This window comes from Hippocampus comes, unplaced genomic scaffold (assembly GCF_001891065.2).
Source record: "Hippocampus comes isolate QL1 unplaced genomic scaffold, H_comes_QL1_v1.1 scaffold132, whole genome shotgun sequence".
In the NCBI taxonomy this organism is placed as follows: domain Eukaryota; kingdom Metazoa; phylum Chordata; class Actinopteri; order Syngnathiformes; family Syngnathidae; genus Hippocampus; species Hippocampus comes.
The window spans coordinates 4,720,681-4,736,270 of record NW_017805467.1 but is presented as its reverse complement, the minus strand read 5'-3'; the positions used below and the strand labels follow the sequence as shown (position 1 = coordinate 4,736,270).

Sequence of the window (15,590 nt, the reverse complement as noted above, 5' to 3'; positions counted from 1 at the left end):
ATCCCATTGTTCAGTGGCGATGTATTACAATACAAGTCCTTCATTCGAGCTTTTGAACATTCAATAGAGCAGAAGACTGACAACGATCAAGACAAATTGTACTTCTTGGAGCAATTTACAAGTGGCGAACCTCAAGAGTTGGTCCGCAGCTGCATCCATATGCATCCTAGCCATGGCTACAAAGAAGCAAAGAAACTGCTACTCAAGCACTATGGAGACGAACTACGAATTGCCAGTGCGTACATTGAAAAGGCACTAAAATGGCCACCGATCAAGTCAGAAGATGGAAAGGCACTAAATGCCTATGCAATGTTTCTAATTGGATGTCGCAACGCAATGGAGGACATAGAGTCACTGGAAGAAATGGACAACCCCACCAACTTGCGAACTGCATTGTCCAAGTTGCCCTTCAAACTGAAAGAACATTGGCGTGCTGAAGCTTACAATATCAAAGAGAGGCGAGGCAGAAGAGCAAGGTTTGCCGACTTGGTGAGCTACATAGAGCGTCAAGCAAAAATAGCGACAGACCCCCTCTTTGGTGACATCCCAGACAGTCGCCCCAATGCTTTTGGAAAAAATAGCAATGAAAGACCCCCTGCCAAAAAAGAAAAACGTGGGAGCTTCGCAACGAATGTTTCCACAGGAAAGACCAAAGAAAAGAATGAGAAGTTAGCGAACCCAGATAACAGAGGAAGCGCCTTTGACAAGCCATGTATGTACTGTCAGCAAGCTCACACTCTTGCCACATGCAACGAAATCAAGAATCAGCCATACAAAGACCGGGTGGAGTTTTTGAAAACTAAAGGCTTGTGCTTCGGATGCTTGGCTATGGGTCATATTAGTAAGTTCTGCAAGAAAAGAACAGAGTGTAAGGAATGTGCTTTAAAACACCCAGACATTCTACACAAAGTTAAAGAAGAAGATTTGGCCTCCCAGGAAAACAATGATGCTCAAGAACATTCAAGCCCTCAAGCTACAGTAGAACGAGAGGCAGCTTGCCTCACCGGGGCCGGTGAAAGTGATTGCGTGCTGTCAATTATACCGGTGAAAATTAAATTGAGGAATAGCGACAAGCACATTGAAACATATGCTTTTATGGATCCGGGAAGCACAGCAACATTCATCACAGAAGCCCTGCGCAAAAAACTAAACGTTAAAGGTAAACCAACCTAAATACTCTTGAGCACCTTGAGTCAAGAAGAATCAGAAGGACCAAAGTGCACAAATAGTTATGTGATATCAGACTTGGAGGTATGTGGCCTGGAAGAAAACAGATTCATTGAGCTACCCAAGGCGTACACCCATGGTAGTATACCAGTGCGCAATGAGAACATCCCCAAGCAATCAGAAATACGGAACTGGCCCTATCTTCGCGAAGTGCGAGTGCCGGAAATAAAAGCGGATGTTGGCTTGCTTATTGGAGCAAATTGTCCAAGAGCAATGGAACCATGGCACGTTATAAACAGTCGAAACGGAGGACCCTATGCGGTGAAGACTGCTCTTGGCTGGGTAGTGAATGGTCTCCTAAGAAAAGGACCACGAGGTGATGACAACAAACATCACAGTTCAGTGAATAGGATCACGGTGATGGAAATCGAAAAGCTACTGGTACAACAGTACAACACTGATTTTCCAGAGTGTAACTACAATGACTGCCTGAGAAGTGTCGCTACAGAAGACGAAGCCGTGACACAAATTAAAGACCTTCGCATCTTGTGTGCTAAAGGAGGATTTACATTGACTAAATGGACAAGTCCTAATAGAAAGGTGCTTATGTCAATATCCGAAGAACACAGAAGTCCAAGAAAAAACATGGATCTCAGCTATGAAACTCTACCAGTGGAGAAAGCACTTGGCATTCAGTGGGACACAGAAACAGATACCTTTGTCTGCAGTATCAAATTGCCCAACAAACCAATGACAAGAAGAGGAAGCTTGGCAGTCCTTAATTCAATCTACGACTCCTTGGTTTGCTGGCTCCATTCATTTTGCCTGCTAAACTCCTGATGAAAGAGCTGTGTAAAGAGCAACATGAATGGGACGAAACCATCAGTAACAGGCATGCAGAGGCTTGGAATAGATGGAAAGAAGATGTTTCACACCTCTCCAACTTCCAAGTAAACAGGTGCGTAAAACCTGCAAATTTCGGACATGCAGTTTCAGCACAGCTGCACCACTTTTCAGACGCTTCAGAGTACGCCTACGGTACAGCATCCTATCTACTGCTGCAGAACAAGCAAGGACAGAAATGCTGATCGCTTGCAATGGGCAAGTCAAGAGTGGCCTCACTCAAACAGGTCACTATCCCCAGATTAGAGTTAACTGCTGCAGTGGTCGCCGTAAAGATAGACAAGATGCTTCGCCAAGAAATCCAAGTTCCGTTACAGCCATCTATCTTCTGGACTGATATCACTACGGTGCTCAGATACACATGGACTGACGGACCAAGCTTCCTACTCAAAGAGGAATGCGACTGGCCTGCACAAACCATGCAAAGAAAAGAAAAACTGCAAGACGATCCTGAGGTGAAGAACATGACAACGGTTAACGTGATCAACGTGGAAGATGTAGCAGAAACAATGCAGAAACTTAACGACCATTATTCGGAATGGCAGAGACTAAAAAGAGCTGTAGCTTGGATGTTAGAATCAAGAAAGACCTTGCGACAACTCAAAGACAAAAGAAAAGCATTGTCAGCGTATGCGAACCACAATGAAAAGAATCCTGAACAGCGTAAAGCAAAATTGAAAAACGTCATGAAGAAATACAGAACAAAAAGAAAAAGATGGAAACAAGTTCAATACTTGGCGGACCTATTTTGGACTAGGTGGACTCGTGAGTACCTCCCGCTCCTCCAAGAGCACCAAAAATGGTCGACAACAAGACGAAACTTTGGAATAGGAGATGTCATGCTTCTCGTGGACAACACTTCACCTCGCAACTCCTGGCCACTTGGGAAAGTGGTCGAGACCCTACCGGACTCAAGCGGAATGGTACGAAGAGTCAAGATACGGACCAAGACCAACACGTTGGAGAGACCAGTGAACAAACTTTGTTTGCTGGAAGAAGCAGTTCAAGAAGAAAAGACTTCTTAAGACCCCCAAAGTTGGGATTTTCAAGACACTTTAAGTTACTGTTTTTGAAAATAATGATGTTGTAATTTGAAGTTTAGTTGAGAAGTTAGTAATTGCTTAGTCCTCCTGCCTAACCAATTAGGGGCCGGATATGTAGGGGCCAATTTAACATTGGCCGAATTTTGTGTGTTCCATTTGCTGTGGTACTGATATGTTCGGTCAGTATATTTCCCAGCTTGTTAGAAATGGTCGTCATTGTTGTTTTGTGCATCTCTGAGTGTTTCTTTTGCAGAGCTATTTGTTGTGACGTCACGCGACTCGCGGATGAAGACAGTGTGGAGAAGGAGAGAGAGAGAGAGAGAGAGAGAGAGAGAGAGAGAGAGAGAGAGAGATGAGGCCAGCTCAAGAGTAGAAGCGATACAGTTTTTTTGACCAAACAATCAAACATACAATTCAGACATACAATTCTGACATATAATACAGACAAACGAATTCGACAAACTGAGGAGAACCTTTTTTGTGTACTTTATTTTTTAATAAACAGAAAATACAAAGAAGTCAATGTCGTGTTGTTTGCGTTCAAGACTCGTCGTTACGCTGGCCTCAAAGGTGCACCGGAATAGCACCGACAGTTCGGCTTGAAAAAAAATGAACAACTGACAATGATGAATGATGGAAGGGTGCCCAGGCCACTGACGGGATGACGAAAAAGGGACCGGCAAAATTTTGGAAAATGCCCACCACTGGAACTTTCAGTAGGACATCCGAACACCTAATTATTGTAGCTGCAGCTCTACATTCAACATACAGTTTCCATGAAAAAACAGGGAAAAGGGGGGAGATGAATCCAGGAAGAATCCAAAATATGAATGAGTAGTCGGAGAAAAAAAGGAAACAAAAATTTGTGAAAATACAAATTTTTTGGTGTTTAACTACAAATATGGAGGGGCCGACTGTAGTTTTTAGTTGTAATATCACCCATCATCACCAGATGGCATGTCCTGGTTTCGCTTAGACCGGATCTTATTTACCTTAATCTGAAGGGCTATGATGAAACAATTAGGTGTGTGACTTCCTGTAAGACACCAGAAGTAGCGGCGAGGTATTTCTTACAGCAGGTTTAGTTTCACGGCGCATTTTTTTTTTAATTAACATTTTTCATTTCATTTATAATAACCCATTCCATTTAAAAAATTACTGTTGTGTTGTTGTACTAACCGGCAAAAGAAGTTGATTCTGTGGGTACACAGCAATGTTTTGAATTTGCACCCCAAACAAGGAGAGAATGTCGTTGTGATAAACGCTAGTTTCCAGCACCTTCCCAAGGTCGAGGATCACAGAAGAATTAGTCTCAGAATCTTCAGTTGAAAAGACTACCTCAACATGTCTGCTCTTTTCATTTTCTGGATAAAGTCCATCAAAAATTGGGCTTGCGGTGTGAAAAATCACCAGAAACAAATCAATGGGTGCCAAGCATCACAAGAACATCAGATATGATTTTTTAATGCTTTTTTTTCTTATTTTTATTTTGTATGGGAGGCACAACACTGAAGCAGAGGTGGGCACATCAGTAAATTTTGCTTAAATTTTCATTCGTCATTTGCCAGCAGCAGGGCACCTGTCATAGTCAGTCTGTCACTATTTCAAGCCAAACCAAATCATTAGTACGATCTCTGCAACATACAGGATTTTATTAACAGCAAGTATTTTGTCATGAAACTGTAGTGATTGCCAATGGAGAGGAAGACGTTATCCTCTTAAAATCTAAAATATTAGGTGATTGTTCTCATATTATCGGCGGTTTAAGTTAGTTGACATTAGTAGAGATTCTTGCATAATTATTTTGTGAAGATTGATTGCAGTTTTATGACATCAAGTGACATGAAGCTTGTTTACATCAAGCGACTACATGTGGTTAACATGCAATGGGAAGTAGTGGGTTTGGCTGGCTCCTGTCTATGAAAATAAAGCCTCTTAACAAAACATGACCAACTTTATTGCTGTGAAGGTCCTGATATGCCCCAGAACTTTTGAGATTGCTCATTGACTCATGTTTGAAGAGACAGAGTTCGGAAAGTAGTTAAACATGTGACTGCACGTACTTGCTTATGTCATCATCCAACCCAACATTAATAGGAAGCGGGATTCAAATGTTTCCTCTTATAAGTTGCAATACCTGGTGTTACAATATTGTTAAAAGTCTGTAACTATCATAGAAAGTGGACTTACACAAACAGGTTCCCTGTAAACAAAAGGCCAATTAAGGTTCAGACCAGAAGTTGCGCGAATAATTCAGGCAAAAGGGGCGTTCACACGGCAACACATTTGCATCGGTGCTGCACCGAGGTATTTTGTTGCGATACTGTATGTCTTACACTGGTGTAAATTTTGTGGAGCGTTCACATGTAAAAAGCTGCTTACTAAAGAGAAGTGCGTTAGCCCCGGTGCAGCCCCACTTGCGTTCACACGGCGGTTTCTGCGGCCGTGCAATACAATAGTAATAATACGGAAATAAAACATGCACATGCGTAACGTGTACTTCCTTTTCCCCGCCTTGTTTGTGACATATCGAAAAACCGTGGTTTATACTTCTCCAGACAAATCAACGCTGTGGTCTATCACAGAGGTGATAGACCCCAACCTTTTTTGCCCCACGAACCGGTTTATGTCAGACAATATTTTCACGGACCGGCATTTAAGGTGTGGCGGATAAATACTACAAAATAATATGGTAAGAGCTGCATGAACACTGTGGTGTTTTCGAGAGATAATAATAAACACGAGGAGCGTCTAATCTGGCCGCAACACTCTGATCGCTATGGTAATGTTTAATGCCTTCAAAATACGATACAACGCAAATTCAAAGTGCATGAAAATGTCAACTCACCACAATGCTGAATCAGTGCGAGCCCCGAGCTTGACTTTCTCCAACCGGGCGGTCCCATCTCGGGGCAATAGGAGACAATGATACCTGAAGTGTGTGCTTTATGTCGAGTCTACTTCGTAATTTTGTTTTAGTCGCCGTTGCTGCACAAAACCCCCGCCTCACACAGGTAGCATGTCGGAAATAGCAACAGTGCTATTATGGCGATCTCAGAGTATTCAGCCATAACTTGAATCCAGAACACCGGCAGAGTTGTTGTCTCGAACGTACTTTTAAGGCCGCCGTCATTTGCGATCTCCAGCAGTTTATTTCACTCATTTACCAAGCTCCGGCGTTTTGTTTCTAGCGTAATCAGTCACGTGACGGAGAAGCGTGGTTTGACGTGCATCAAGAGTGACACAGACGGATGTAACGGAAAATCGGGTAATTTTTCAAAATAAAATCTCTTTTGTATTCCAAAATAAATACAACAGAATTAATGTAAGTTCTTATTGTGCGGCCCGGTACCAAATGCCCCGCGGACCAGTACCGGTCCGCGGACCGGCGGTTGGGGACCTCTGGTCTATCAGACACTGTAAAAGGATGAGAGAAGAGGGAAAGGAAAGATGACGGAAGTACAACAGAGCACGAAAGGAACGCATTCAATACCCGTATGCAATCAACTCTTCTCATGCGAAGCGAGTCTACCCCTGTAGCGTTCACACGTCCCATTTTATATCGGTGCTGCCTCGCAAACTAGCATTTACTGCGGAGTAAATTTTTAAACCACCTCCTGAGCAGGGTTTAAGCTGTTTTCAGGGGCTACACCGGTATAACTTTGTACGTGTGAACGCTCTACGGGGGGCAGCCTCGGTGCTACATCGGAGTAAAAGTTGCTGTGTGAACACCCCTAAAGGCTCAAGGGGGCTTATGAATAAGGTGGAAACTGCCCTATATTAAAACCTAAATACTGTAGCCATAAGGCAAGAGTTCAAAGTAAAGATGGCGAACCTTCATTTAGTTGTGATGCTGCACACAAATGGAATACACTGTCAACAGAAGAGAAGTCAACCTCAAGTACAAATGCTTTTAGATCCAGGTTCGAAACTTGTTGCTTTTTTCCACCCATACCTTCAGAGGACGTATGCATGTATTCTGTCCATATTTAAAATAGCATTTTTGTTATCCATCTGGTTAGGAAAAGCATGATCCTATGTGGTCCCCTAGTAGCGATGATGAAAACGTGTGGCCTTCACAGGCATTCAAACTGCCTAGTTATTTAGTTTGCATGGTTTAGAATGTCATTGTATATTTTTTATGCAAGTTTTTTGTAATACTCTTATCAGTTAAGGGGGGAGAAGCAACAGTATATATACCACACAATAATTAAGAGTTTATTGTCATTGTGGGGAAGGATGGGGAGCAAAGGGCGTGGGGGCACATACATTACTTACTTGTAGATTGTGGTCTTCTAATTATGAGAGCTCAGTCAAAAAAAAAAAAAAAAAAAACGTCAAGGCTGTTTTTTGTGCCAGTCCATCCCTGCAAGGAAGGCAGGAAGTGTACAAGTACTCCAATACTTCTGCACAAACTCAACCCATTGCAATTGACAATCAAATAGAGCATTTTACAATTATAACAGGACTGATTTTGTCACCTCATCTGGGTTTCGTTGTCGAGACAATGCGCACCCAGATACACAAACATCCCGGTATCGACTACTATTTAACCACACCGTTTGAATATTAGGGGGAAATCATCATACGTGATTTTGCAGGTTCTCAAAAATTCGCCTTTACAGAAACAGGTGCCCACTGAAAGAGTACAATACATATACATGATTGCTTACACCAACCGCAGTGTCAACTACTGGTTTAGTAATTTAGGCGTTATTAAATTGGTTGCATTAATTACATAAGATCCCGTTACTGTTATTAACCTTGGCACGTATATAGTAGTGACATCAGCCATCGGCTCGTAACATTGTGATCACTCTCGACACCAGCATCTTCCTGTACGGCTACTGTGAAAGCTGAGACACTTATGAACGGACACAAGAACATGAACTGCTAGCATTTGAACTCCCTTAGCTTGGTCGACATTATTTAGCCCACTCCGTAAGCCAGTTCGCAAGTAAAGCAAACAAGCTACACTCTACAACACGAAGAGATGGGAAATGACAGCAATGTATGCGAACGTGACATGACGTCAAATGACATCTTTTTTCAAATTATACATTGCGTGATACAGTCGCTTACCCACAAGCTTCTTAGCCAGACAGCTGGCAGCTTACTTCCGTTTCGTTTAAAACATTTGACGCTCCGACCAACTTGAGAAAAAAAAGGGAACTAAGCTGTTTGTAAAGCTTTTAAAAACCATTCATCGGAAATTTGACGACAAAGCGTCCAAGAAAAAACATTCAGGAACGAGGGAACTTGGTTTCTTTCCGATGTTGTTTCTAAGTTTCGAAGAGATACCAAGACAGAATCTAGCTGAGCCTTCCAGACAAGCAATGTCCCCCTTCCCGAAAACCACGCAGCAGCCATGAGAGCACGAACGCTGATTGGCTTTTCGGGCCGTCACTCATGATGACGACTATAATCCTTCGACGCCCTGCCCTGGACAATGCAAAATAAAACTACGTTGACCATGTTAACTCGCATATGAAATTTATATATAGATTATGTTTATCATATTTTTATATAAGTATGACAACAACATTATCACCACTTGTAAGGGACTCAACAAGACTCAACACAACAAAATTTTGCTAAACACTATGCAGGGTTATTCGTAACAATATATTTATTACTGTGCTAATTGATTGTAATCTTGTTCTGGCTCATGTTTTGACTCTGCCATATTAGTGGAATGAAATGTATAGATATCTTGAGTGTGTTACATTATAGCAACGCAACTCGTGTTTTACTGGATATATTAATCAATAATATCAAACAATAATAAGACAATATATGCTATACATAATGTTCATAAAGAATACAGTATATATAATAATAATTATTATTATGTATCTTCCTGTCGTGAGTCAAAGCTTAGAGTGATACAATGTGTTGTCCGCTAGTACCGGTAGTAGTCTCGTGCAGGGGACTTCCTCGGTAATCAGATCACATGTGACTAGAGGTGGGAATTAGGTACTCACACTCAGAACTTAAGTACAGTAGTAATAAGTTAATTAAGTACTGATCCATCTCATTTACTGAAGTAAAAGTACAGACTCTGAAATGTACTTCAGTACAAAAGTAAAAATGCACTTTGACTGTTATTTACAATACAGTACCCGTTTCGGTAACTTGGTACAACAGAAAAAAAATCTTTTTTTTTTTTCAAATTAAGAGGGATCTACTATGGTTGAAGCGTATACGCTATCAACGAAAGACAGCCCCATTACTTTCCAAATGTTGTGAACTGACTAAAAAAAATACATTTGCTAATGATAACAACTGAAAAATGCATCTTAGTTGAATGAGTTCAGGGATTTGATGGAGAATTTTTGAATGTAAGAAACTTGTGGTTTATATGGTTAGCACATTACAACACGTTCACCATGTGTTATTCTTGGGAAACAACATTATCAAACAATTCTCTTAAATAAGGCCATGACAGGGAATAGCTTGATTCCCTGAATCTGTTGCATCTTCTTTGTTAATGAACCTAGTTGGTTAACGTTCCTCCATTTTGCTGCTGTCGCTGTTTTCGCCACCAAGATCTCAATCACGCATTTACTTCTCTTTTTTTTACACTGTGACGTCAAGCGCCGTGATTGAAAAACAAACAAGCCTATTTTGACAAAAGACGGAATAGAAAGTACAGAGTAAAAGAAAAAAAGTTGCTAGACAAGGACACTGAAGTGAAGGAGAAGTACCTGAAAATTTCACTCAAGTACAGTGGCAGTGTATTTGTATTTTCTTACTTCTAACAACGGCATAAGACTAAACAAGAGTACCTTGTGAAAATATAGTTCATATTAAAAATACTGAGTTAATAAGATGCACATACACATTTGAATAGAAAGTAAGATATATTTATTATAGAAACACAGAACAGAAAAACAGATAATATTGACATTTCACTCCTTATACTGTACTGACTTAATCACATAGTGAACTGAACATGTAAAAGAGTACCGTACACAAGTTTTTGTTTACATAAGTACACACATTTCTCCGCATGCTGCTCCAAAAGAATGTTTGCCGCTTGGTCCACTGTGTGTCAAGTTGGCAGCCATTCTTCAGTTATCACAGTACTGTACCTTGATGGGGACAGCATCAGCACTGTGATAACTGAACCAGGGCAGCCTGTCAAATCTAGAAGTCTCCAGGCACCTTCCAACCATCATCTGTGGGCTCTGTTTCACAGGTGCGCAAGTAGGTCTTTTCTTTTGCCTATTATACACTGTACTGATAGAACTCAATACAAATAATGTCATACAGACAGTAGTACCAACATATGCTTGGTTAAGGGCTGTACAGTAAGTTATATGGTTGTGGTAATAAATTAATGACTGTCGTTTTCTTTAGATCAGTGTTTCCAAACTTTATGGGAGAGAAGGAGAATTTTGAATTTGATGCGATAGGAGATCGGAAGCCGATAAAGGTTCTGGTAGACCCGGTAATGTGGACGTGGGTGTAGTGGAGAAGGTGCACGGCAGAGATTTGAAGTCTGTTGAGGAGATTTGAGGGTGTGCCGTACAGAATGCTGTTGCAGGATTCAGTGTGAGATGAGATAATGGAATGGATATGGGGTTTCAGCTGCAGAGAAAGAGAGTGGCAAAGGCGCATGATATTCTTAAGGTGATCGAAAGTTGTTTTTGTCACTTCTTTAATTTGTTGGGAGAAAGTGAGATTGTTGTCCATGATAACACTAAGGTTCTGAGAGTGGGGTGAGGGTGAGGGGGTTGATTTGTCAAAGGAGAGATGAAGGTTTAGGGTTGTGACGTGAGGAATTTGGGACCTATTATGTCAGATTTGGTACAATTATATTTGAGAAAATTACTTTGCATCCAGGAACTAATATCAGAAAGGCAGTTTGAGAGTTTGGGGTGGGCCTGATGGTCAATGGATTTGACAGATAAGTAAATTTGTATGTCATTGTCATAATATCGAAAGCGGAGGCCATGGTGATGGATAATCGGACTGCAGAAGACAAGGTAGAGGATGAACAGGACAGGGCCCAGTGCCGAGTCCTGAGGGACACCTTGGTACAGAAGGACAGCAGAGGAGGAGCAGCTATTGATACAAATGAACTGTTTTCAGTCTGAACGGTATGATGTCCGCCATGTGAAGGCATTCCCCGTGATGTGGATAAAAGGTTTAAGACGGTGAAGCAGAATGAAATGGCGAATTGTACCGAAAGCGGCAGAGATATTACGCAGGATGGAGAATAGGCCAGAGTCAGAGGAGAGGAGCACATTAATGACTTTAAGAAGGGCAGTGTCTGTGCTATGGTGAGTAGAGAAGTCCGATTATTAAATTATTCATAAAGGGCATTGTTGGTGTTATGGGTCTTGGTTAAGGAGGCAACAACACGTTCAAGGATTTTAGAAAGGAAGGGCAAGTTTGATCTGGGCTGAAAGTCATTGAAATCGTCAAGAATATTTATATTGCACTTAATTGAACGGTGTACATTTATTTTGTGAATGCAAACACTTTGTTTTTCTTCTTTCTTCTTTCTACCCACAATCTTGCTGCTGTAGACTGTAAATTTCCCCAGTGTGGGACAAATAAAGGATATCTTAATCTTAATCTTAAAATCGAGTCCAGGTTTCTTGAGGATGGAGGTAATGGGGGCCAGTTTGAGAGACTGAAGGACAGTGGGAAAGCTAGAGAGGAATTAACAATTCTGGTAATAAATGGGGAGATGATGGGATGGCGTCTAGTAAACGTGGAGGATTTCATGGAAGTGATGAATTGGGGGTGGCACAGGAAGGGGGCAGTGTGGAAAGGGAGTTGTAAATTGAATCAATTGTTTACCTACTGGGGGTTGAATAGCTTAATACTTCTTGCCGCCAGGTGTCGCATATTGGGATTTGTGATGCATATTTTGAGCAAAGAAAAAATAATTACTTAAATGTTACAAGGTCACCATAACCTTAAAAATACAATGATATTTCACAAATGTATTAACTAAAAATAAAAGGTAATTTAAATTAAATATTCATGATTTCTTTTCCAAAGTCACAGAGCGCTACAGCAGAAGGATGAAAGCCACACGTAGTTCTGGAGTCAGAAGTTGCCTACCCATGGATTAACCCATCATGTTCTTGATGTCACACACGAGGCCACACCCACTTTAAAGGGACACAGTTACTGTGCACAACCGTGACTTCTTTTCGTTCCAACAAACAGTTAATACGTTGAATAAAAAAGTAGTACATTTCCTTCCATTCTCTACTATTATGTTTTCATACAATACAGTGCTATTTGTCTTGATTAAAACCCCGTGGTGGATTTTGTGGGCTAGAAAAGATTAATAGAATTCCTATTTATTTCAATGGGGAATATTGATTTGATGTAAGAGTGAACTGAGTTACGAGCTTGATCATACAACAAATTAACTCCTGTGTCAAGAAATCACTATATTTTAATTAAGATGCATCTGTGCACATGGCTGCACATACACGTCGCAAAAACATTTCCTTTCTCATCCTAGTTCCTGCTCGAGCATGGTAGAGAAAATGTGTATTTCATTATTCATACCAGTTGCAGAGGGCGAGTGACGTCATACTTGTGATGATTCTCGTCGCAGGCTCCACCCCCCTCGGGTGGCGTCTGTTGGACGTGGCGGCTCCTCCTCCTCCTCCTCCTTTTCCTCCTCAGTCCAACCCTCTGCACTTCATGTAAACAACTCCATTTAACCCAGCAGCTCAACCCGCCGACAGACACTATGTTCACGCGTGTCGTTATTGGCGACAGTGTTCCACAAAAACACGGCCAAACGCGACAGTCACATCTATTAACAACACCAAATAGATATGGTCATGTCATGAAAAAGGTTGTGCCATTCACCTCATAGTGACCACCAACCTGGTAAACATTTCTTATGTAAAGATTAGACCGTTGCGACATATGTAAACTGCTATCACGCAATAACAACCATAGGGACGTCTATAATATGACAAGAGTACCCATGATTATTGCACTTTTAAACAAACAAAAGTATATAAAAACCGGGACAGTGTTTACGGTATTACAGGTAGATGTTTGGTGTGTATAAATTGTTTTCCAAAAGAAAAAAGTGCAATAATGATCAGCAATAGTGTGCAGCCAAATGTTGACGCCCAACAGTGCGCTCACACACACACACACATTCACACAGGCGCACACACCCCTTTCTGAACAAAAACAAACAGAATGCTACAAGATCCTATTAGCTTTTAATTTTATGAACACCGCGGACGCGTCGGTACATATTAGTATCATTTGGCTCGCTTACCTGCTTTCCGCCGGTTTAGCGTCCCGTATTTACATGATTTTTTAAATGACGCAGCAAGAGCACACGGAGCAACATGATTGTCGCCATTTTTTGTTGTTATTGAATTCTCCAATGCCATGTGACAAGATGTTCACGGTTTTAAAAATAGACTTCCGATTACGGAAAGAAGACATGTTTCAAATGGGCCGGAAGCAGGTTGATCCTCCGACTTGTTATGGATTAGTCTGCTTACTGACTAAAGGCGTGAGCAATATTTGACAGCTCAGGAAGGAGCTACAACGGCTTGCAACAAGTACTCCAAGTACATTATTCCTGCTGAGGAGAGCAGTGACAGACTTGTATGTGCTTCAGATGGATCGGATACCAGTGATGAGAGTTCATCTGAAAAAATATTCTTTTCATATTTCTCAAAAATTATGTTCACAGGTGGTGGATCCCAACTTTACCAAATTAGATCCACCTTGTAATTATCACCAAATCCATAGACATTGACTGCTAAAGTGTATCCCATGAGGCAACCACAATTGCACTTTTGGAACAAAAGAAATAACAGGTTTGTCACATCAAAATCCAGAAAAAAAGATAACGATTACTTAGTACTTTATATAAAATATAGGCCAAATGTATATTAGGTCTATCAATAAAATTAAATAAATTGAATTAGTCCAGACATAGGCAGCACATCTGCTTCACAGTGCAGAGGTCCGAGATTAGATACAGGCACCAAGCTTCCTATGTGGAGTTTGCATGTTCTCTCTGTGCCTGCGTGGGTATTCTCTGGGTACTCAGGTTTCCTCCTCCCACATTACAAAAACATGCATGGTAGGTTGATTGAACGCTCCAGATTGTCCCTAGGTGTGATTGTGAGCGTAAATGGTTGTTTGTCCATGTGTCCCCTGCGATTGGCTGGCAACCAGTTCAGGGTGTACCCCGCCTACTGTCCGAAGACAGCTGAGATAGGCTCCAGCACGCCTGTGACACTCGTGAGGATATTCCAGAGAAGAAGGACATTCTAGGCACCAGCATGTTGGAAAGGCACCAGCATGTTTGAAAAACAAACAGTTGACTTCTCCAGCACAGGTATCAACAGTACACTTTTTATGAAATATTTTGTTTGTCATATCATATATTTTGCTGTGTTTGACATGCAAAAAATTATTTTGTGCATGCAAATACTTGTTTTCTACTTTTTCTACTTCTTCCCTCTGAACTTTGCTGCTGTACATTGCAAATTTCTCCATTGTGAGACAATAAAGGTTATCTTATCTTATCTTATCTTATCTTATCCCCATGACACAAACTGATGGACCTGAAGAACAAAATTAAAACAGCATTGCTGAGTAAATTCTTTACAATCAAATTAAGAAAATTTAATTTTATTTGAATACTAATTGAATTTAAATTTTAATCTAATTACAGTACAGAGTGGCAAATCAATGTTATTTTTAGAAAATTTGCCCAAGAGTACAGTATACATGCTCGCTATATTAGCTGCTATGCTAACTAGTCAAGAACAAACTTAGCTATACACATTTTTTTATATGAATGTCTTCTCTGATAATATGAGGAACAGGGTTGTGTTGCTGTTGGAAAAATATGAAAAATAGAAGAGAGGATTTCACTTGTCTTCTCATGGTCGGAGTAATTAGCTAGATGGTGTCATTTCTCATGAATCATGGACCTCACTTTTTTCCCTCTTTAATTTACCAAAAAGGTTTTAGTTAGTAAGGGTTGCGTGCCTGTATTGTTGAGAGACACAACTTCAGAGCATAATTACAACTTTTTAAAATTTGTTTGAGGAAAAAATGTTTTAACAATTTCAAGTAGGGGATAACAACAAAATCAATTATATATTTTTTAAAAAATATTGAAAGATCAATTTTTAGTTTGGGGCGACTAGGTGCGCCAGTGGTTAGCATGTCGACCTCACAGTACAGGGGTCGTGGGTTCGATCCCGGCTCCGGCCTTCCTGTGTGGAGTTTGCATGTTCTCCCCGTGCCTGTATGGGTTTTCTCCGGGTGCTCCGGTTTCCTCCCACATTCCAAAAACATGCATGGCAGGCCGATTAAACACTCCAAATTGTCTCTAGGTGTAAGTGTGAGCTCGGATAGTTGTTCGTCTCTGTGTGCCCTGTGATTGGCTGGCAACCAGTTCAAGGTGTCCCCCGCCTACTGCCCGAAGACAGCTGGGATAGGCTCCAG

General features: G+C 41.0%; 1 protein-coding gene across 3 annotated transcripts in view; it reads right to left on the bottom strand.

Annotated features, from left to right (window-relative positions):
- The window catches only part of jak1 (Janus kinase 1), a 48,429-nt gene extending 34,886 nt beyond the window's left edge, over positions 1–13,543 (bottom strand). Inside the window, exons 1-2 of one of the 3 annotated variants that reach the window (XM_019875176.1) lie at positions 13,390–13,543; positions 12,654–12,787 (exon numbers count right to left, since the gene is read on the bottom strand). The gene's annotated coding sequence lies outside the window, so the exon portion shown is untranslated. Of the gene's footprint in view, positions 1–8,195; positions 8,467–12,653; positions 12,788–13,389 lie in introns of those variants that run through there. The other 2 variants (XM_019875177.1, XM_019875175.1) reach the window with 2 other exon arrangements.
- Between the last annotated feature and the right edge of the window lie 2,047 nt (positions 13,544–15,590).